Genomic DNA, 23881 nt, shown 5'->3' on the forward strand with positions numbered 1-23881 from the left:
CAAAACATAGTCATTTCTTCATTGCCGTCCAAAAACAACGCTTTTTTGCATTCCTGTCTCACTTTCTCTTAGAAACAATGATTTACATCAATCCTTTTACATAATTCTTGTTTCTCATGACATTTCTAACATTGCCCACAATTATCAACTTTTTTAAGTCTTTCTGAGCAGGAGAAATTGCAAAACATAGTAATTTCTTCATTGCCGTCCAAAAACAACGCTTTTTTGCATTCCTGTCTCACTTTCTCTTAGAAACAATGATTTTCATCAATCCTTTTACATAATTCTTGTTTCTCATGACATTTCTAACATTGCCCACAATTATACACTTTCTAAGTCTTTCTGAGCAGGAGAAATCGCAAAACATAGTCATTTCTTCATTGCCGTCCAAAAACAACGCTTTTTTGCATTCCTGTCTCACTTTCTCTTAGAAACAATGATTTACATCAATCCTTTTACATAATTCTTGTTTCTCAGGACATTTCTAACATTGCCCACAATTATCAACTTTCTAAGTCTTTCTGAGCAGGAGAAATTGCAAAACATAGTCATTTCTTCATTGCCGTACAAAAACAACGCTTTTTTGCATTCCTGTCTCACTTTCTCTTAGAAACAATGATTTACATCAATCCTTTTACATAATTCTTGTTTCTCATGACATTTCTAACATTGCCCACAATTATCAACTTTCTAAGTCTTTCTGAGCAGGAGAAATTGCAAAACATAGTCATTTCTTCATTGCCGTCCAAAAACAACGCTTTTTTGCATTCCTGTCTCACTTTCTCTTAGAAACAATGATTTACATCAATCCTTTTACATAATTCTTGTTTCTCATGACATTTCTAACATTGCCCACAATTATCAACTTTTTTAAGTCTTTCTGAGCAGGAGAAATTGCAAAACATAGTAATTTCTTCATTGCCGTCCAAAAACAACGCTTTTTTGCATTCCTGTCTCACTTTCTCTTAGAAACAATGATTTTCATCAATCCTTTTACATAATTCTTGTTTCTCATGACATTTCTAACATTGCCCACAATTATCAACTTTCTAAGTCTTTCTGAGCAGGAGAAATCACAAAACATAGTCATTTCTTCATTGCCGTCCAAAAACAACGCTTTTTTTGCATTCCTGTCTCACTTTCTCTTAGAAACAATGATTTACATCAATCCTTTTACATAATTCTTGTTTCTCATGACATTTCTAACATTGCCCACAATTATCAACTTTCTAAGTCTTTCTGAGCAGGAGAAATCACAAAACATATCATTTCTTCATTGCCGTACAAAAACAACGCTTTTTTGCATTCCTGTCTCACTTTCTCTTAGAAACAATGATTTTCATCAATCCTTTTACATAATTCTTGTTTCTCATGACATTTCTAACATTGCCCACAATTATACACTTTCTAAGTCTTTCTGAGCACGAGAAATCGCAAAACATAGTCATTTCTTCATTTCCGTCCAAAAACAACGCTTTTTTGCATTCCTGTCTCACTTTCTCTTAGAAACAATGATTTACATCAATTCTTTTACATAATTCTTGTTTCTCATGACATTTCTAACATTGCCCACAATCATCAACTTTCTAAGTCTTTCTGAGCAGGAGAAATCGCAAAACATAGTCATTTCTTCATTGCCGTACAAAAACAACGCTTTTTTGCATTCCTGTCTCACTTTCTCTTAGAAACAATGATTTACATCAATCCTTTTACATAATTCTTGTTTCTCATGACATTTCTAACATTGCCCACAATTATCAACTTTCTAAGTCTTTCTGAGCAGGAGAAAATGCAAAACATAGTAATTTCTTCATTGCCGTCCAAAAACAACGCTTTTTTGCATTCCTGTCTCACTTTCTCTTAGAAACAATGATTTTCATCAATCCTTTTACATAATTCTTGTTTCTCATGACATTTCTAACATTGCCCACAATTATCAACTTTCTAAGTCTTTCTGAGCAGGAGAAATCACAAAACATAGTCATTTCTTCATTGCCGTCCAAAAACAACGCTTTTTTGCATTCCTGTCTCACTTTCTCTTAGAAACAATGATTTACATCAATCCTGTTAAATCTAAAATTCTGACCCAAGTCAGCCTGTGGTGTCAAGTATATCTGGAAGCGCTTCAATCAGCTGGAGAGAATTGACACAGACCAAGTTCTGTATGCAAGGAATATTCTCTAGTTTATTGATACAAAGATACAGGTTTTTATAGGCTACTGAATAAATGAATCCTACGTCATATGCATACAATAGTTTATACCACTAGTTTATGAGAAGCGCTACTGATTAACTTTCTCACGTATTCTTGAGGTGTTTACTTTTCTCCCCCTTCTAAGGACAGATGAGCCTATTATTTCTTATCTCAAGGGGAGTTGGAGATATGCTATGTGCAACACCATGGATACAGCTCCCATACTACCAGCTGGATATGAAGCTCATTATTGTTTTCATAACTGGTTACATTCTTCAGGTGTTCTCTATTAGTTCAACTTCAAGGCCATAGGCTCACATATTGCAAAACTGCAAGTTAACAGAAAAATGAATAATCTCTTCTAGCAAATAATATTTCTATACAAGTTACAATAAAATGGCTGAACAAAGGCCTTATGAGGCCTTAACAAAAAATCATATTTAACATTTCCCATCTTTTATTCAATTTTCGACCCTTTCTCCTCCTACCTACCTAATCCTATCTATAGAACCACATTCTTAATAAGCAGGTACTTATACACATGTAGGAGGCCACATGCATAGAGTTGGTCCCCTTAGGAATCTGTCAACTCATCCCCCACTAATAAGCCTGTGATCCTCCCTGTCCTAACTTGATTTATGAGGAGATGCATTTTGGCAAATGTCCATGTCTAGAAAAGATGGTTTCTTAGAAGATGGTTTCTTAAAAGATGGTTTCTTAGTAGGTAGTTAATGAGTCTATAGTAGTTCTGCAGGCCTTGCATGTCCTTTGTTCAATCTTTAGTAGTTTCTTGTTGCAAACTCTGCAGTTCTTTGGCTTTGCTAGTCCAAATAATTCATGACACTCATAGTCTGGTCAGGTTTCAGAAGTAATTTCTGTGATCATCAGAGGTTCGGGATTTTCAGTGGTTCCCTTTTTGGAGAGACAACAATCAAGTGTCAGTAACTTCTTAATCAGCCATATATTTAGTTTCATTATCACCTATACGATCAACAGGATTGCTAAACCATTTGCTACTAATGCCAATATTTCCAATATCCAACATGAATCATTACTGACAACTTTACCAATGAGGTTATGCATCTGCACAAAGACATTTTCAGAGTTTACTCTACTATGAGTGCAAATTGTTGAGCACTCCTTCCCATATGTTTCTCACAGTGGCATAGGCAATATGTCACTTAACTGTCTTGTTTCATACTGGGTTAGGGAGGCCTTAATCCCTACTTCAGTCACAATTATTCTGACAAGACATATCAATACAATGAGACAGTCATTTCTATTTATCAGAACAAGACTCCCCTGATTTGAAGACTTTGCAGTGTTATGCGTGAATCCAGGTGTCTCTTTCCTGTACTTTCACTGCCATGGGAGTCGTCAACAGGACTTGATAAGGACCCTTGTATCTGGGTTCAAGACTTCTCCTGATGTGCTTTCTCACGACCACCCAGCCCCCCAGGGTGCAGTTTATGGGTACCTGTATCAAAATTAGGGTTTGCAATGGAGGAGAATATTTGACCATGTATTTCAGTTAGTTGTTTCTATAATAAGGCAACATAATTCAACAAATCACTATATACATGGTGTAGTTGCTATGGAAAATAACAGCCTGTTCTGTTTGCTGTGCCAAACAATATCTCATATGGTGTTAAACCTGTGTCTTTCCTAGCAGTATTTTTTACTGAGTGCAGGTAAACATGAGATCCATGGCAGACCTGTTTCAGCCATTATTTTCTGCATTTTCAATTTCAGTGTACCATTAAGGCGCTCCATACATCCTGAACTTTGGGATCTGTAGGGGGTGTGATAGTTTCTGGAATCCTTGCCCCGTAAAGTGTATCCCTCTGTCACTTACAATGACCTCTGGTACACCATATCATCAGATTACCTCATTCGCAATTTTCTTGGCTAATGCTTTAGCATTTGCTTTTCTATACAGCCATGTCTCCAGCCAGTGACTAAAGAAGTTGACACAGACAAGCACATTCTCAAAGCCCGAGCATTTGGGAAGTTATAAAGTCTATCTGTATCCTCTTATAGGGATATTATGTCTGGGGTGTGCTTTTCCATAGGACAGACTTACTCGGGTTACTTTGTGCACAGACTAGGCATTCTGCCACTAACGACTGTGCTGCTTGGGCGAACCCTGGTACTATCCATAAGCTGCTAGTGAGTACAACCATAGCATCTTTTCCCAGATGCACTTTCTCGTGTGCTATATTGGCCATAATGGGATAAACTACTTTTGGCAGACACAAACGCTGACCTTTACACCACTCCTTGCACTTCTAGTGCTCCATGTATTGCCCAAGTCTTTTTCTTATTTTCTGTTGCTTGTCTTTCCATAAGTTGGAGTGTGCTCTGGTCAAACAGGGGTCAGGGGGTCACCATGTAAATAGACTCCCCTTGGGGTACTGGGGCTATGGCGGCTTCTCGTGCGGCCTGGTCTATTTCACTTAGCTTCGGGGGTAGTATCTCTGTGTGTGTCTTCATCTTCATCACTGTTTGGAGGACAGCTGGAATGCAGTGAACAGTGCCCTGGTATGTTCATCATATTGACTGGTTTGCTTGCTGAACCCATAAGGTCCCTACTTTTCCATACAGGGCCATAATCATGCGCAATTACAAATGCATAACTTGAATCAGTGTAAATATTTACTCTTTGTCCTTTTGCATATATGCATGCAAGTGTCAGGGCCTTTAGTTCAGCTTCTTGTGCTGACATGTGACTCGGTAGAGTCTGTTGAATCACTATTTCTGTGTGTGTGGTTACAGCACACCCTGTATACGGGACAGGATCTATGTGATAGTGTGAACCATCTACAAAAAGAGTGATGTCTGCATCTGGTAATGGTTTATCTTTAATGTGAGATAAAACCAGAGATTCTTGTTTCATTAGTTCTATGCAATCATGTTCAGAAAAATTTTGTTTGCATTTTTTTTTTTTCCTTTCTTTCTGTTCAAGCTGGAATGGAATTCCCCCAAATCCCTAGGGTAACCCCAATATATACAGGTACTTCTCCCATCTTTTGAAACTTGCTGCAATAAGGCAGCAGGATTCAACATTGTGCACTGCTTAAGTGTAACGTTACTGGGAGTAAGCAGTGCTACTTCATTAGGATAGGCTTCAGTAAGGAGCATGTGGAATCCAAGGAAAAGGTTCTTGGTTTCTGAGTTCCACAAAGTTTACACTCATTAGATGGAGTGTACAGTACAACGGTTAAGACAGATGTGGTAACTTTAATTCTTCTGGAAGAGAAACACTTAGCTTAAATAACCTGTTAATAAGCCACATCATCAGTTCTATTAGTGTATATAATAATGTGTTGGGCCACAATACTCACAAACACATTCCTGCATTGGGTGTAAACCCCTGTAGTCATGGGTTGCTCTTTTCTTTATTTGGTTGGGTTAAACTTTCATATTAGAATTTTCTAATTATGTATAATGATCTATACATTACTATGGGCCTGAGTCTGGTTCTTCCAAACTTGGCTTTCCTTTCTAGTCTAGTACACATCTACAGCGCACAGCAAAGGAAAATAACGTGCAATCTATATTCCTCCTGCTAATATCAATGAACTCCCCTCTCTGGTCTCCCTTGGACCTTTAAAAAACTTAAAATACAGTTTACTCAGATTCCCCTTGTCTGAAGGTCTTAACATATATCTGTGAACATGAGAGGCTCTGGGGCCTCTTGTGCTTCCTTTTTTTTTTTTTTTTTTTTTTCTTCTAATAAAAAAGGAAAGGGAGGAAGAAAATACACAGTGCGCTCGGCAAGTGTTATATGTCACTCATTTCACAATAGGAGGGAATGTCCTTTGTGCTGTATATCTTCATACTTAGTAAATCTGGCCGGTAACAAATGTTTTGCTTGTGCTTGGTTTCTGTCACAACGTACGATACCGTTAAGGTAACTGGGTGTCCTAGCACAATATCTATACTCTTTTCAAGCACTAAAGCAGAGTAGTATGCAAGTGACCTTAGCTTGCGACCATGTATTTGTGTCAGTACTCCTTGTACATGTGCACTGACTTCATAACAAAATAATGTGAAAGGCTTGTCATAATCTGGCAAAGCCAGTGCTGGCGCTGAAGTTATTTCAGCTTAAAATTGGTTAAACATTTGGTTCTGCTCAGAGGAGAGTATAAATGGCTTGCTATGATCCAGAAGTGCTAATGCAGGAGCACATACAATTGCTTTTAAAGTCTTAAATCTTTTTCATTTCTGTAAAAATATAGAATTCCCATCAATGCATTACCATACCCACAATAAAAAGAATTATTTACAGTATATGACAATTATAGCACAGTAAATAAGGGCAGTAAATGTCTTTACAAACACTGATTTACTCAAAACTGTAATGAGGATACAAATAAAAACCTTTTGCTTTCTGCACATACAGAAAAACCACCTAGTTCATGCATTTGCTATGCGAATAGCACATAAACTCTAATATCTCTTTCCAAAACAAGGTAATCATTACTCAGAAGAGTTTACGTTATTTAAATCCTTCATTAGTTTATACTTATGTTTGTTGTGGTGCAAAGATGGTGCATTGGAAGTTAAATCAATGCAATCTGGATTGCCTAATGGGTCTTTGCAGCTGGAGACCTGTGAATAAAAAAACTTTTGCATAGAGATTAACATTTATTTACTAGGAATTACTGTAACTGTAACATGCGTGTATACTGTTATCAGGTAACCAGTGAACAGCTGCTAAAAGCTTAACTGTGACGCTATGCGTTCCATGCCTTGATTTCCTCAAAGGGGCAGTCCCTAATTTCACAAATAGAGAATGTCAAAGTGACGAGACCTGGGCGAGTATTCAAAGCCACTCCTTTCTTATCATCTCTTAGTACAGCCCTTTTAAATGACACTAATTAAATTTCCGGGTTTAGAAACATTCAATCTGGAATCTTGGTTCCAAGTATTCAACCATTTTAAAAGCAGCACTGTCTCATAAATCAGAGTACTCTCGTTAGACACAATACATTGTGTCTGTAAATCATTCAACATTTTCTCAACAAAATCTCTCTCCCGTGACCAAATATTCACACATATTTCTAGATTCTGTGATTTTCGTGTTCAAAGTAAAAATATATTCACTTAAGTCTCGCTCACAGACGACATTTTATCTCGTAACATTTCTTTAAAGGCATAACAAACCCTCCTGATTTCTGAGAACATTCATCAGCGCCATTTTAACACAGATAAAAACAGCATGTAAGCTCACTCCCACAATTCTCAACTTCATTAAAGAGAAAGCTATATTTTTGAACTTCAGAAACAAAATTATTTTGTTCAAATACAGAAACGGCTTGTTGGATCCCAGCTAGCTTTGTTCTGACACTAGTACTTATAGTGATAATGTACATTATTTACAATCTTGTCCGTGCAATCGGACCAAACATTTTAAAACTTCTTTTGTATCTTTTTAAAAGCTTATCATAAAGCAATGAATGTACAACTTTTTCAACCTTGAAACATGTCTCTTGTAAAAAACGGACAAGACAGACAAACATTGTGATTTAAAGTAAATCAAGCATCTCCCTTATAGAGCACTAAGACAGAGAACAAACAATGTGAATTATCACGGATCTCTCTCACACGCAGTAAGACGGAGACAAAACTCACATACAGAGAAAGAAAACTTAACTGACATCTTCCAGCCTACTGCTGTGGAACTACAAGTCCCAGCATTACACTAAATACAAGTTAGCTTCAACATGTTATCATCAATCAGCACTCCGGACACATTTTTTTCAATTTTACATACATTGTCAAAAAACAAAAAAACAGTGTGCTTCTTATCTCAACACACTGAAATCATTTACACAGAATAAGGGAGGGGCACATTTCACTTATTCAGCTGCACAGGATCAAACATACATTTATAATATACAACCTACTTGATTCATTATTCAGCTTCCGATGCATTTAGCATATCCACATATATTTCGACTTTTCAGATCTCTTAACTTTCCTGTGCCACCTCAAACAATCTCTTGGGGTTTGATCTCAATACCCCTTTGTTCTTGTCACATTACCACTTGCAACACCTTTGTTTCTCCATCCACACATATCTTTGGCTATCCCCGCTTTCTTGAAAAATTCCCTGCAGACCTTCTACTCCCCCATTTCCTTAAGTCTTTGTGCATCATATCTATGAGGGAGCTGCTGTCATTTGTTTACTATCTATATTACTCGTATTGACAGTATTCTGTTGAGTCCAAATCGGGACTCTTATCTAGTTTCTGTGGGTTGTCCTTGCACTGGACGTCCCGTTCTGTGGACTCCTTGTACTGGATGTCCGTGCTAAATAGCTTCTTTGACAGTATCTGGGACGAAGGTCTTTTGGAAATCTCTCTTACACAATTTGGGCAGATTACAGAATCTCCCTTCTTTGATATACCTCTGGGGATGGTGTCTAAAATGTTCACTCAATGTTCAAAACAATAACTCTCTAAATCCCTCTATTCCATTACATGCTTCTTTGATCAATGTCTTATGTGACTTTTATGCTTTATACATCATACATAGGTACAAACACATGCACTCAAAATTCAATCATCTTTCAAAAATCTAATCAACAATACAATTACAGTAAACAAATTGGGTTAATACTGTATTATATTAATCAGATGATACTTGAGACTCACAAATTCGCGTGTCAGGTGCCTCAGACAGACATGAGGTGACCCAGACTAGGAAGACCAACGAGTAGAAATCTACTGACCGCGGATGTTGGGGTTCAATGTGCTGGGAAACCTCCGTTGTCTGTCTTGTAGCCTGCTGGACAGCAAATCTCTGTGGCGACCTCCAAGTTGTTAAATCTAAAATTCTGACCCAAGTCAGCCTGTGGTGTCAAGTATATCTGGAAGCGCTTCAATCAGCTGGAGAGAATTGACACAGACCAAGTTCTGTATGCAAGGAATATTCTCTAGTTTATTGATACAAAGATACAGGTTTTTATAGGCTACTGAATAAATGAATCCTACGTCATATGCATACAATAGTTTATACCACTAGTTTATGAGAAGCGCTACTGATTAACTTTCTCACGTATTCTTGAGGTGTTTACTTTTCTCCCCCTTCTAAGGACAGATGAGCCTATTATTTCTTATCTCAAGGGGAGTTGGAGATATGCTATGTGCAACACCATGGATACAGCTCCCATACTACCAGCTGGATATGAAGCTCATTATTGTTTTCATAACTGGTTACATTCTTCAGGTGTTCTCTATTAGTTCAACTTCAAGGCCATAGGCTCACATATTGCAAAACTGCAAGTTAACAGAAAAATGAATAATCTCTTCTAGCAAATAATATTTCTATACAAGTTACAATAAAATGGCTGAACAAAGGCCTTATGAGGCCTTAACAAAAAATCATATTTAACAATCCTTTTACATAATTCTTGTTTCTCATGACATTTCTAACATTGCCCACAATTATCAACTTTCTAAGTCTTTCTGAGCAGGAGAAATTGCAAAACATAGTCATTTCTTCATTGCCGTCCAAAAACAACGCTTTTTTGCATTCCTGTCTCACTTTCTCTTAGAAACAATGATTTTCATCAATCCTTTTACATAATTCTTGTTTCTCATGACATTTCTAACATTGCCTACAATTATCAACTTTCTAAGTCTTTCTGAGCAGGAGAAATCACAAAACATAGTCATTTCTTCATTGCCGTCCAAAAACAACGCTTTTTTGCATTCCTGTCTCACTTTCTCTTAGAAACAATGATTTACATCAAACCTTTTACATAATTCTTGTTTCTCATGACATTTCTAACATTGCCCACAATTATCAACTTTCTAAGTCTTTCTGAGCAGGAGAAATTGCAAAACATAGTCATTTCTTCATTGCCGTCCAAAAACAACGCTTTTTTGCATTCCTGTCTCACTTTCTCTTAGAAACAATGATTTACATCAATCCTTTTACATAATTCTTGTTTCTCATGACATTTCTAACATTGCCTACAATTATCAACTTTCTAAGTCTTTCTGAGCAGGAGAAATCACAAAACATAGTCATTTCTTCATTGCCGTCCAAAAACAACGCTTTTTTGCATTCCTGTCTCACTTTCTCTTAGAAACAATGATTTACATCAATCCTTTTACATAATTCTTGTTTCTCATGACATTTCTAACATTGCCCACAATTATCAACTTTCTAAGTCTTTCTGAGCAGGAGAAATTGCAAAACATAGTCATTTCTTCATTGCCGTACAAAAACAACGCTTTTTTGCATTCCTGTCTCACTTTCTCTTAGAAACAATGATTTTCATCAATCCTTTTACATAATTCTTGTTTCTCATGACATTTCTAACATTGCCCACAATTATCAACTTTCTAAGTCTTTCTGAGCAGGAGAAATCGCAAAACATAGTCATTTCTTCATTGGCGTCCAAAAACAACGCTTTTTTGCATTCCTGTCTCACTTTCTCTTAGAAACAATGATTTACATCAATCCTTTTACATAATTCTTGTTTCTCATGACATTTCTAACATTGCCCACAATTATCAACTTTCTAAGTCTTTCTGAGCAGGAGAAATCGCAAAACATAGTCATTTCTTCATTGCCGTCCAAAAACAACGCTTTTTTGCATTCCTGTCTCACTTTCTCTTAGAAACAATGATTTACATCAATCCTTTTACATAATTCTTGTTTCTCATGACATTTCTAACATTGCCCACAATTATCAACTTTCTAAGTCTTTCTGAGCAGGAGAAATCGCAAAACATAGTCATTTCTTCATTGCCGTACAAAAACAACGCTTTTTTGCATTCCTGTCTCACTTTCTCTTAGAAACAATGATTTTCATCAATCCTTTTACATAATTCTTGTTTCTTATGACATTTCTAAATTTGCCCACAATTATCAACTTTCTAAGTCTTTCTGAGCAGGAGAAATCGCAAAACATTGTCATTTCTTCATTGCCGTCCAAAAACAACGCTTTTTTGCATTCCTGTCTCACTTTCTTTTAGAAACAATGATTTACATCAATCCTTTTACATAATTCTTGTTTCTCATGACATTTCTAACATTGCCCACAATTATCAACTTTCTAAGTCTTTCTGAGCAGGAGAAATCGCAAAACATAGTCATTTCTTCATTGCCGTCCAAAAACAACGCTTTTTTGCATTCCTGTCTCACTTTCTCTTGTAAACAATGATTTACATCAACACTTTTACATAATTCTTGTTTCTCATGACATTTCTAACATTGCCCACAATTATCAACTTTCTAAGTCTTTCTGAGCAGGAGAAATTGCAAAACATAGTCATTTCTTCATTGCCGTCCAAAAACAACGCTTTTTTGCATTCCTGTCTCACTTTCTCTTAGAAACAATGATTTACATCAATCCTTTTACATAATTCTTGTTTCTCATGACATTTCTAACATTGCCCACAATAATCAACTTTCTAAGTCTTTCTGAGCAGGAGAAATCACAAAACATAGTCATTTCTTCATTGCCGTCCAAAAACAACGCTTTTTTGCATTCCTGTCTCACTTTCTCTTAGAAACAATGATTTACATCAATCCTTTTACATAATTCTTGTTTCTCATGACATTTCTAACATTGCCCACAATAATCAACTTTCTAAGTCTTTCTGAGCAGGAGAAATTGCAAAACATAGTCATTTCTTCATTGCCGTACAAAAACAACGCTTTTTTGCATTCCTGTCTCACTTTCTCTTAGAAACAATGATTTTCATCAATCCTTTTACATAATTCTTGTTTCTCATGACATTTAATATATATCCCACAATTATCAACTTTCTAAGTCTTTCTGAGCACGGGAAATCGCAAAACATAGTCATTTCTTCATTGCCGTCCAAAAACAACGCTTTTTTGCATTCCTGTCTCACTTTCTCTTAGAAACAATGATTTACATCAATCCTTTTACATAATTCTTGTTTCTCATGACATTTCTAACATTTCCCACAATTATCAACTTTCTAAGTCTTTCTGAGCACGAGAAATCGCAAAACATAGTCATTTCTTCATTGCCGTCCAAAAACAACGCTTTTTTGCATTCCTGTCTCACTTTCTCTTGTAAACAATGATTTACATCAACACTTTTACATAATTCTTGTTTCTCATGACATTTCTAACATTGCCCACAATTATCAACTTTCTAAGTCTTTCTGAGCAGGAGAAATTGCAAAACATAGTAATTTCTTCATTGCCGTCCAAAAACAACGCTTTTTTGCATTCCTGTCTCACTTTCTCTTAGAAACAATGATTTACATCAATCCTTTTACATAATTATTGTTTCTCATGACATTTCTAACATTGCCCACAATTATCAACTTTCTAAGTCTTTCTGAGCACGAGAAATCGCAAAACATAGTCATTTCTTCATTGCCGTCCAAAAACAACGCTTTTTTGCATTCCTGTCTCACTTTCTCTTAGAAACAATGATTTACATCAATCCTTTTACATAATTCTTGTTTCTCATGACATTTCTAACATTGCCCACAATTATCAACTTTCTAAGTCTTTCTGAGCAGAAGAAATTGCAAAACATAGTCATTTCTTCATTGCCGTCCAAAAACAACGCTTTTTTGCATTCCTGTCTCACTTTCTCTTAGAAACAATGATTTACATCAATCCTTTTACATAATTCTTGTTTCTCATGACATTTCTAACATTGCCCACAATTATCAATTTTCTAAGTCTTTCTGAGCAGGAGAAATCACAAAACATAGTCATTTCTTCATTGCCGTCCAAAAACAACGCTTTTTTGCATTCCTGTCTCACTTTCTCTTAGAAACAATGAAGAAATGACTATGTTTTGCAATTTCTCCTGCTCAGAAAGACTTAGAAAGTTGATAATTGTGGGCAATGTTAGAAATGTCATGAGAAACAAGAATTATGTAAAAGTGTTGATGTAAATCATTGTTTCTAAAAGAAAGTGAGACAGGAATGCAAAAAAGCGTTGTTTTTGGACGGCAATGAAGAAATGACTATGTTTTGCGATTTCTCCTGCTCAGAAAGACTTAGAAAGTTGATAATTGTGGGCAATGTTAGAAATGTCATGAGAAACAAGAATTATGTAAAAGGATTGATGTAAATCATTGTTTCTAAGAGAAAGGTGAGACAGGAATGCAAAAAAGCGTTGTTTTTGGACGGCAATGAAGAAATGACTATGTTTTGCGATTTTCTCCTGCTCAGAAAGACTTAGAAAGTTGATAATTGTGGGCAATGTTAGAAATGTCATAAGAAACAAGAATTATGTAAAAGGATTGATGAAAATCATTGTTTCTAAGAGAAAGTGAGACAGGAATGCAAAAAAGCGTTGTTTTTGTACGGCAATGAAGAAATGACTATGTTTTGCGATTTCTCCTGCTCAGAAAGACTTAGAAAGTTGATAATTGTGGGCAATGTTAGAAATGTCATGAGAAACAAGAATTATGTAAAAGGATTGATGAAAATCATTGTTTCTAAGAGAAAGTGAGACAGGATTGCAAAAAAGCGTTGTTTTTGGACGGCAATGAAGAAATGACTATGTTTTGCGATTTCTCGTGCTCAGAAAGACTTAGAAAGTTGATAATTGTGGGTAATGTTAGAAATGTCATGAGAAACAAGAATTATGTAAAATGATTGATGTAAATCATTGTTTCTAAGAGAAAGTGAGACAGGAATGCAAAAAAGCGTTGTTTTTGGACGGCAATGAAGAAATGACTATGTTTTGCGATTTCTCGTGCTCAGAAAGACTTAGAAAGTTGATAATTGTGGGCAATGTTAGAAATGTCATGAGAAACAAGAATTATGTAAAAGGATTGATGTAAGTCATTGTTTCCAAGAGAAAGGGAGACAGGAAGGTAAAAAAGCGTTGTTTTTGGACGGCAATGAAGAAATGACTATGTTTTGCGATTTCTATTGCTCAGAAAGACTTAGAAAGTTGATAATTGTGGGCAATGTTAGAAATGTCATGAGAAACAAGAATTATGTAAAAGAATTGATGTAAGTCATTGTTTCCAAGAGAAAGGGAGACAGGAGTGAAAAAAGCGTTGTTTTTGGACGGCAATGAAGAAATGACTATGTTTTGCGATTTCTATTGCTCAGAAAGACTTAGAAAGTTGATAATTGTGGGCAATGTTAGAAATGTCATGAGAAACAAGAATTATGTAAAAGAATTGATGTAAGTCATTGTTTCCAAGAGAAAGGGAGACAGGAATGTAAAAAAGCGTTGTTTTTGGACGGCAATGAAGAAATGACTATGTTTTGCGATTTCTCTTGCTCAGAAAGACTTAGAAAGTTGATAATTGTGGGCAATGTTAGAAATGTCATGAGAAACAAGAATTATGTAAATGAATTGATGTAAGTCATTGTTTCCAAGAGAAAGGGAGACAGGAGTGAAAAAAGCGTTGTTTTTGGACGGCAATGAAGAAATGACTATGTTTTGCGATTTCTATTGCTCAAAAAGACTTAGAAAGTTGATAATTGTTGGCAATGTTAGAAATGTCATGAGAAACAAGAATTATGTAAAAGGATTGATGTAAGTCATTGTTTCCAAGAGAAAGGGAGACAGAAGTGAAAAAAGCATTGTTTTTGGACGGCAATGAAGAAATGACTATATTTTGCGATTTCTCTTGCTCAGAAAGACTTAGAAAGTTGATAATTGTGGGCAATGTTAGAAATGTCATGAGAAACAAGAATTATGTAAAAGAATTGATGTAAGTCATTGTTTCCAAGAGAAAGGGAGACAGGAATGTAAAAAAGCGTTGTTTTTGGACGGCAATGAAGAAATGACTATGTTTTGCGATTTCTATTGCTCAGAAAGACTTAGAAAGTTGATAATTGTGGGCAATGTTAGAAATGTCATGAGAAACAAGAATTATGTAAAAGAATTGATGTAAGTCATTGTTTCCAAGAGAAAGGGAGACAGGAATGTAAAAAAGCGTTGTTTTTGGACGGCAATGAAGAAATGACTATGTTTTGCGATTTCTCTTGCTCAGAAAGACTTAGAAAGTTGATAATTGTGGGCAATGTTAGAAATGTCATGAGAAACAAGAATTATGTAAAAGAATTGATGTAAGTCATTGTTTCCAAGAGAAAGGGAGACAGGAATGTAAAAAAGCGTTGTTTTTGGACGGCAATGAAGAAATGACTATGTTTTGCGATTTCTCTTGCTCAGAAAGACTTAGAAAGTTGATAATTGTGGGCAATGTTAGAAATGTCATGAGAAACAAGAATTATGTAAAAGAATTGATGTAAGTCATTGTTTCCAAGAGAAAGGGAGACAGGAGTGAAAAAAGCGTTGTTTTTGGACGGCAATGAAGAAATGACTATGTTTTGCGATTTCTATTGCTCAGAAAGACTTAGAAAGTTGATAATTGTTGGCAATGTTAGAAATGTCATGAGAAACAAGAATTATGTAAAAGAATTGATGTAAGTCATTGTTTCCAAGAGAAAGGGAGACAGGAATGTAAAAAAGCGTTGTTTTTTGGACGGCAATGAAGAAATGACTATGTTTTGCGATATCTCTTGCTCAGAAAGACTTAGAAAGTTGATAATTGTGGGCAATGTTAGAAATGTCATGAGAAACAAGAATTATGTAAAAGAATTGATGTAAGTCATTGTTTCCAAGAGAAAGGGAGACAGGAGTGAAAAAAGCGTTGTTTTTGGACGGCAATGAAGAAATGACTATGTTTTGCGATTTCTATTGCTCAGAAAGACTTAGAAAGTTGATAATTGTGGGCAATGTTAGAAATGTCATGAAAAACAAGAATTATGTAAAAGAATTGATGTAAGTCATTGTTTCCAAGAGAAAGGGAGACAGGAATGTAAAAAAGCGTTGTTTTTGGACGGCAATGAAGAAATGACCATGTTTTGCGATTTCTCTTGCTCAGAAAGACTTAGAAAGTTGATAATTGTGGGCAATGTTAGAAATGTCATGAGAAACAAGAATTATGTAAAAGAATTGATGTAAGTCATTGTTTCCAAGAGAAAGGGAGACAGGAGTGTAAAAAAGCTTGTTTTTGGACGGCAATAAAGAAATGACTATGTTTTTGCGATTTCTATTGCTCAGAAAGACTTAGAAAGTTGATAATTGTTGGCAATGTTAGAAATGTCATGAGAAACAAGAATTATGTAAAAGGATTGATGTAAGTCATTGTTTCCAAGAGAAAGGGAGACAGAAGTGAAAAAAGCGTTGTTTTTGGACGGCAATGAAGAAATGACTATATTTTGCGATTTCTCTTGCTCAGAAAGACTTAGAAAGTTGATAATTGTGGGCAATGTTAGAAATGTCATGAGAAACAAGAATTATGTAAAAGAATTTATGTAAGTCATTGTTTCCAAGAGAAAGGGAGACAGGAATGTAAAAAAGCGTTTTTTTTGGACGGCAATGAAGAAATGACTATGTTTTGCGATATCTATTGCTCAGAAAGACTTAGAAAGTTGATAATTGTGGGCAATGTTAGAATTGTCATGAGAAACAAGAATTATGTAAAAGAATTGAGGTAAGTCATTGTTTCCAAGAGAAAGGGAGACAGGAATGTAAAAAAGCGTTGTTTTTGGACGGCAATGAAGAAATGACTATGTTTTGCGATTTCTATTGCTCAGAAAGACTTAGAAAGTTGATAATTGTGGGCAATGTTAAAAATGTCATGAGAAACAAGAATTATGTAAAAGGATTGATGTAAGTCATTGTTTCCAAGAGAAAGGGGAGACAGGAATGTAAAAAAGCGTTTTTTTTGGACTGCAATGAAGAAATGACTATGTTTTGCGATTTCTATTGCTCAGAAAGACTTAGAAAGTTGATAATTGTGGGCAATGTTAGAAATGTCATGAGAAACAAGAATTATGTAAAAGAATTGATGTAAGTCATTGTTTCCAAGAGAAAGGGAGACAGGAATGTAAAAAAGCGTTGTTTTTGGACGGCAATGAAGAAATGACCTATGTTTTGCGATTTCTCTTGCTCAGAGAAAGACTTAGAAAGTTGATAATTGTGGGCAATGTTAGAAATGTCATGAGAAACAAGAAATTATTTAAAATAATTGATGTAAGTCATTGTTTCCAAGAGAAAGGGAGACAGGAGTGAAAAAAGCGTTGTTTTTGGACGGCAATGAACGAAATGACTATGTTTTGCGATTTCTATTGCTCAGAAAGATTTAGAAACTTGATAATTGTTGGCAATGTTAGAAATGTCATGAGAAACAAGAATTATGTAAAAGGATTGATGTAAGTCATTGTTTCCAAGAGAAAGGGAGACAGAAGTGAAAAAAGCGTTGTTTTTGGACGGCAATGAAGAAATGACTATATTTTGCGATTTCTATTGCTCAGAAAGACTTAGAAAGTTGATAATTGTGGGCAATGTTAGAAATGTCATGAGAAACAAGAATTATGTAAAAGAATTGATGTAAGTCATTGTTTCCAAGAGAAAGGGAGACAGGAATGTAAAAAAGCGTTGTTTTTGGACGGCAATGAAGAAATGACTATGTTTTGCGATTTCTCTTGCTCAGAAAGACTTAGAAAGTTGATAATTGTGGGCAATGTTAGAAATGTCATGAGAAACAAGAATTATGTAAAAGAATTGATGTAAGTCATTGTTTCCAAGAGAAAGGGAGACAGGAGTGAAAAAAGCGTTGTTTTTGGACGGCAATGAAAAAATGACTATGTTTTGCGATATCTCTTGCTCAGAAAGACTTAGAAAGTTGATAATTGTGGGCAATGTTAGAAATGTCATGAGAAACAAGAATTATGTAAAAGAATTGATGTAAGTCATTGTTTCCAAGAGAAAGGGAGACAGGAGTGAAAAAAGCGTTGTTTTTGGACGGCAATGAAGAAATGACTATGTTTTGCGATTTCTATTGCTCAGAAAGACTTAGAAAGTTGATAATTGTTGGCAATGTTAGAAATGTCATGAGAAACAAGAATTATGTAAAAGGATTGATGTAAGTCATTGTTTCCAAGAGAAAGGGAGACAGAAGTGAAAAAAGCGTTGTTTTTGGACGGCAATGAAGAAATGACTATATTTTGCGATTTCTCTTGCTCAGAAAGACTTAGAAAGTTGATAATTGTGGGCAATGTTAGAAATGTCATGAGAAACAAGAATTATGTAAAAGAATTGATGTAAGTCATTGTTTCCAAGAGAAAGGGAGACAGGAATGTAAAAAAGCGTTGTTTTTGGACGGCAATGAAGAAATTACTATGTTTTGCGATTTCTATTGCTCAGAAAGACTTAGAAAGTTGATAATTGTGGGCAATGTTAGAAATGTCATGAGAAACAAGAATTATGTAAAAGGATTGATGTAAGTCATTCGTTTCCAAGAGAAAGGGAGACAGGAGTGTAAAAAAGCGTTGTTTTTGGACGGCAATGAAGAAATGACTATGTTTTGCGGTTTCTCTTGCTCAGAAAGACTTAGAAAGTTGATAATTGTGGGCAATGTTAGAATTGTCATGAGAAACAAGAATTATGTAAAAGAATTGATGTAAGTCATTGTTTCCAAGAGAAAGGGAGACAGGAATGTAAAAAAGCGTTGTTTTTGGACGGCAATGAAGAAATGACTATGTTTTGCGATTTCTATTGCTCAGAAAGACTTAGAAAGTTGATAATTGTGGGCAATGTTAGAAATGTCACGAGAAACAAGAATTATGTAAAAGGATATATGTAAGTCATTGTTTCCAAGAGAAAGGGAGACAGGAATGTAAAAAAGCGTTGTTTTTGGACGGCAATGAAGAAATGACTATGTTTTGCGATTTCTCTTGCTCAGAAAGACTTAGAAAGTTGATAATTGTGGGCAATGTTAGAAATGTCATGAGAAACAAGAATTATGTAAAAGAATTGATGTAAGTCATTGTTTCCAAGAGAAAGGGAGACAGGAGTGAAAAAAGCGTTGTTTTTATACGGCAATGAAGAAATGACTATGTTTTGCGATTTCTCTTGCTCAGAAAGACTTAGAAAGTTGATAATTGTTGGCAATGTTAGAAATGTCATGAGAAACAAGAATTATGTAAAAGGATTGATGTAAGTCATTGTTTCCAAGAGAAAGGGAGACAGAAGTGAAAAAAAGCGTTGTTTTTGGACGGCAATGAAGAAATGACTATATTTTGCGATTTCTCTTGCTCAGAAAGACTTAGAAAGTTGATAATTGTGGGCAATGTTAGAAATGTCATGAGAACAAGAATTATGTAAAATAATTGATGTAAGTTATTGTTTCCAAGAGAAAGGGAGACAGGAATGTAAAAAAAGCGTTGTTTTTGGACGGCAATGAAAGAAATGACTATGTTTTGCGATTTCTATTGCTCAGAAAGACTTAGAAAGTTGATAATTGTGGGCAATGTTAGAAATGTCATGAGAAACAAGAATTATGTAAAAGAATTGATGTAAGTCATTGTTTCCAAGAGAAAGGGAGACAGGAGTGAAAAAAGCGTTGTTTTTGGACGGCAATGAAGAAATGACTATGTTTACTATTGCTCAGAAAGACTTAGAAATTTGATAATTGTTGGCAATGTTAGAAATGTCATGAGAAACAAGAATTATGTAAAAGGATTGATGTAAGTCATTGTTTCCAAGAGAAAGGGAGACAGAAGTGAAAAAAGCGTTGTTTTTGGACGGCAATGAAGAAATGACTATATTTTGCGATTTCTCTTGCTCAGAAAGACTTAGAAAGTTGATAATTGTGGGCAATGTTAGAAATGTCATGAGAACCAAGAATTATGTAAAAGAATTGATGTAAGTCATTGTTTCCAAGAGAAAGGGAGACAGGAATGTAAAAAAGCGTTGTTTTTGGACGGCAATGAAGAAATGACTCTGTTTTGCGATTTCTATTGCTCAGAAAGACTTAGAAAGTTGATAATTGTGGGCAATGTTAGAAATGTCATGAGAAACAAGAATTATGTAAAAGAATTGATGTAAGTCATTGTTTCCAAGGGAAAGGGAGACAGGAGTGTAAAAAAGCGTTGTTTTTGGACGGCAATGAAGAAATGACTATGTTTTGCGGTTTCTCTTGCTCAGAAAGACTTAGAAAGTTGATAATTGTGGGCAATGTTAGAATTGTCATGAGAAACAAGAATTATGTAAAAGAATTGATGTAAGTCATTGTTTCCAAGAGAAAGGGAGACAGGAATGTAAAAAAGCGTTGTTTTTGGACGGCAATGAAGAAATGACTATGTTTTGCGATTTCTATTGCTCAGAAAGACTTAGAAAGTTGATAATTGTGGGCAATGTTAGAAATGTCATGAGAAACAAGAATTATGTAAAAGGATTGATGTAAGTCATTGTTTCCAAGAGAAAGGGAGACAGGAATGTAAAAAAGCGTTGTTTTTGGACGGCAATGAAGAAATGACTATGTTTTGCGATTTCTATTGCTCAGAAAGACTTAGAAAGTTGATAATTGTGGGCAATGTTAGAAATGTCATGAGAAACAAGAATTATGTAAAAGAATTGATGTAAGTCATTGTTTCCAAGAGAAAGGGAGACAGGAATGTAAAAAAGCGTTGTTTTTGGACGGCAATGAAGAAATGACTATGTTTTGCGATTTCTCTTGCTCAGAAAGACTTAGAAAGTTGATAATTGTGGGCAATGTTAGAAATGTCATGAGAAACAAGAATTATGTAAAAGAATTGATGTAAGTCATTGTTTCCAAGAGAAAGGGAGACAGGAGTGAAAAAAGCGTGTTTTTATACGTGTCACGGGCACTAGGAGTCTTTACCCAGGGATCACCAGGTGATAGGCTTACCAGAGCAGTATAGGTGGTAATATGGTACTCTGGTAGCAGGGTGATCACGGAACAGGAAATAGCAGATGATGAGATGCTCAGGAAAGTCTATGACTAGCAGCACTGGCAATATGGAGGTAGTAATACACGAGGAACTGTATGGACAAAGGACACGTGAAGGTAGTCAGTGGTCTGCGGTAGCAAGTTGTACCACTGCTATAGTGAGGAGGAATGTCCAACAGAAACGAGGAGGTGATGAGAGTCAGCGGTCTGCGGATAGCAAGTTTGTACCGCTGTCTGAGTGAAGGAATGGAATCCAAGTGGAGATATCCGGGGAGTCAGTGGTCGCGTTAGCAAGTTGTACCACTGCTATGTGAGAGGATACTGGAACAGGTGAAACTGTAAAACAGGAGTCAGTGGTCTGCCACTAGCAAGTTGTACTACTGAATATATATGTGAGGAGGTGCACGGGGAGAGACTGCAACACAATATATACACGGGCACCTTGACTTTGATCCACAGTAATATGCACAATATAAATGTATAAATGACTGAACAATACTGCCAATATAGAAAGTCTCTTGAAGTAGTCCAGCATAAGATAACACAGTCAATGATGGCAATAGACTCAGCGGATAGCACACTCCAGAGGAGAACCAACACAGTCCAGCAAGGTATGCAATACACAGCACAGTCAATGAGAAGTATGCATACCGTGGTTCAGGAGGCAGTCAGACAGGAGTGCAGAGATACCTGAACGGCAGGAGGCCGGCAGGATGCGAAGTCCCTGGATGGGTGAAGCGGTGGTCTAGTAGGTGCAGCGCACGGGAAGGTAGACCAGCAGGGAACACAGGAAAGCGTGGAGAGCGGATCAGCAGTAGATGGATGAGTAGTGCTGAGGAGTAGCAGCAGCGGGTCTCTGCGGGAACACGGAGGTAGCCAATAGCAACCAGCAGGTGCAGTAACGATGGGACACGGGAGAGCAGAGTTGAACAGGCACTGTTGATCACGGAGAATAGCGGGTAGCAATAGTGGAGGCAGACTCAAGAAAACACGGGAGCGTTGACAAGGACTGAAGACTGAAGCGCACAGAGGCAGCGGATAGGAATCAGCCAAACAGTCACGATGAAACACAGACGGGTTGCAGGTTGAAGACTGTAGTGCACGGAGGCAGCGGATAGGAATCAGCTAGCAGTCACGATGATGAAACACAGACGAGTTGCAGGTTGAAGACTGTAGTGCACGGAGGCAGCGGATAGGAATCAGCTAGCAGTCACGATGATGAAACACAGACGAGTTGCAGGTTGAAGCCTGTAGTGCACGGAGGCAGCGGATAGGAATCAGCTGGCAGTCACAATCATGAACAGGTGAGTGGATGTGGTTGAAGCCTGTAATGCACGGAGGCAGCGGATAGGCATCAGCTAACAGTCCCAATGATACATGGTAGAGTTGAAGTGATTAGAAGACTGTAGTGCACGGAGGCAGCGGATAGGAATCAGCTCACAGTCACGATGATTCAGTAGATGGTAGAAGTGGTATGGGAACCACAGTAGTAGAAGTGGTTTGGAAACCACAGAGGTAGAAGTGGTTTGGAAACCACAGGAATCAGCAGGGCTGAATAAACAAGGAAACACAGGAACACCTTCAGAGACTCATGGGGAATGAGACTCCAAGATCAGGCAATGTGGTGATGACCACAGGTGCTTAATATAGGGAGGTTGCCTGATCTGCCAATTAAGTTAAAGGAACATACACTGGAGGTATAGAAAGGGCTGCGCATGCGCAGTCCCTCAGGATGGAGGACGGCCACGGTTCCTAAATGTCCGGGAAGAAGCACTCACAGTCCGGTGAGTGACAGTACCCCCCCTTTTAAAGGTGGGCACAGAACGCCTGGAACCGGGCTTGTCCGGATTTTTGGAATAAAACTTCTTCAGAAGGGCAGGAGCATTAAGATCTTCAGCTTTGATCCATGAACGCTCCTCAGGACCAAAGCCCTTCCAATGAACGAGGAAACGGAGGACTCCTCGCGAAATTTTTGCATCCAATACCTCAGTAATCTCGAAATCCTCCTCCTGATGAACTTGAACTGGCTGCGGTGCTGAGGAAGGAGTCGAGAAACGGTTGATGATGAGAGGTTTGAGCAAGGACACATGGAAGGCATTGGAGATCCGAAGATTCTTAGGAAGAAGAAGTTTAACACATACTGGATTGATAACTTGAATGATCCTATATGGACCAATAAAACGAGGGGCGAATTTCATAGATGGAACCTTCAAACGAATATTTTTGGTAGATAACCAGACACGATCTCCAATTTTTAGTGGTGGAATAGCCCGCCTCTTCTTATCTGCGAAAGACTTATATTTGTTAGATGTCTTCTTTAAACAGGTTTTGACCTGAGACCAGATATTTTTGAAGGTCTGACAAGCAGTCTCCACAGCAGGAACTTGGGTGGGCGGGAGGGCAGGAAATTCCGGAAAAGACGGATGGTGACCGTAGACCACAAAGAATGGAGTTTTGGATGATGACTCATGGTACATGTTGTTATGGGCGAATTCAGCCCAAGGGAGCAATTCTACCCAGTTGTCTTGGTTGGCTGAAGAGAACATCCTAATAAAAGTCTCAAGATCTTGATTGACTCGTTCCGTTTGTCCGTTAGATTGCGGATGGTAAGACGATGAGAGTGCTAATCGTATGCCCAAGGTTTTACAAAGGGCCCGCCAGAATCTGGAAACGAATTGTACTCCTCTATCTGACACAATCTCAGACGGACATCCATGGATGCGGAAGATTTCTTTAATGAAATGTTCAGCCAGAGTAGACGAGGAAGGTAAACCGGACAGAGGGACGAAATGAGCCATCTTCGAAAATCTGTCTACCACTACCCAAATAGTATTGTGATTCTTACTTGGTGGCAAATCAGTAACGAAATCCATACTAATATGGGTCCAAGGCTTGGACGGAATGGGTAGTGGTCGCAGCAACCCTGCTGGAGTTCTGCGGG

The 23881-nt window shown here is 37.0% G+C and overlaps 1 long non-coding RNA gene across 1 annotated transcript; it reads right to left on the bottom strand.

Annotated features, from left to right (window-relative positions):
• Positions 1-5065: 5065 nt before the first annotated feature.
• Positions 5066-8389, bottom strand: LOC142134584 (uncharacterized). The gene is made up of 2 exons (XR_012687076.1): positions 8107-8389; positions 5066-6808 (listed from the first exon to the last, which is right to left on the bottom strand). It is a non-coding gene; the product is annotated as an uncharacterized LOC142134584 (long non-coding RNA).
• Positions 8390-23881: the final 15492 nt, after the last annotated feature.

This window comes from Mixophyes fleayi, unplaced genomic scaffold (genome assembly GCF_038048845.1).
Source record: "Mixophyes fleayi isolate aMixFle1 unplaced genomic scaffold, aMixFle1.hap1 Scaffold_53, whole genome shotgun sequence".
In the NCBI taxonomy this organism is placed as follows: Eukaryota; Metazoa; Chordata; class Amphibia; order Anura; family Limnodynastidae; genus Mixophyes; species Mixophyes fleayi.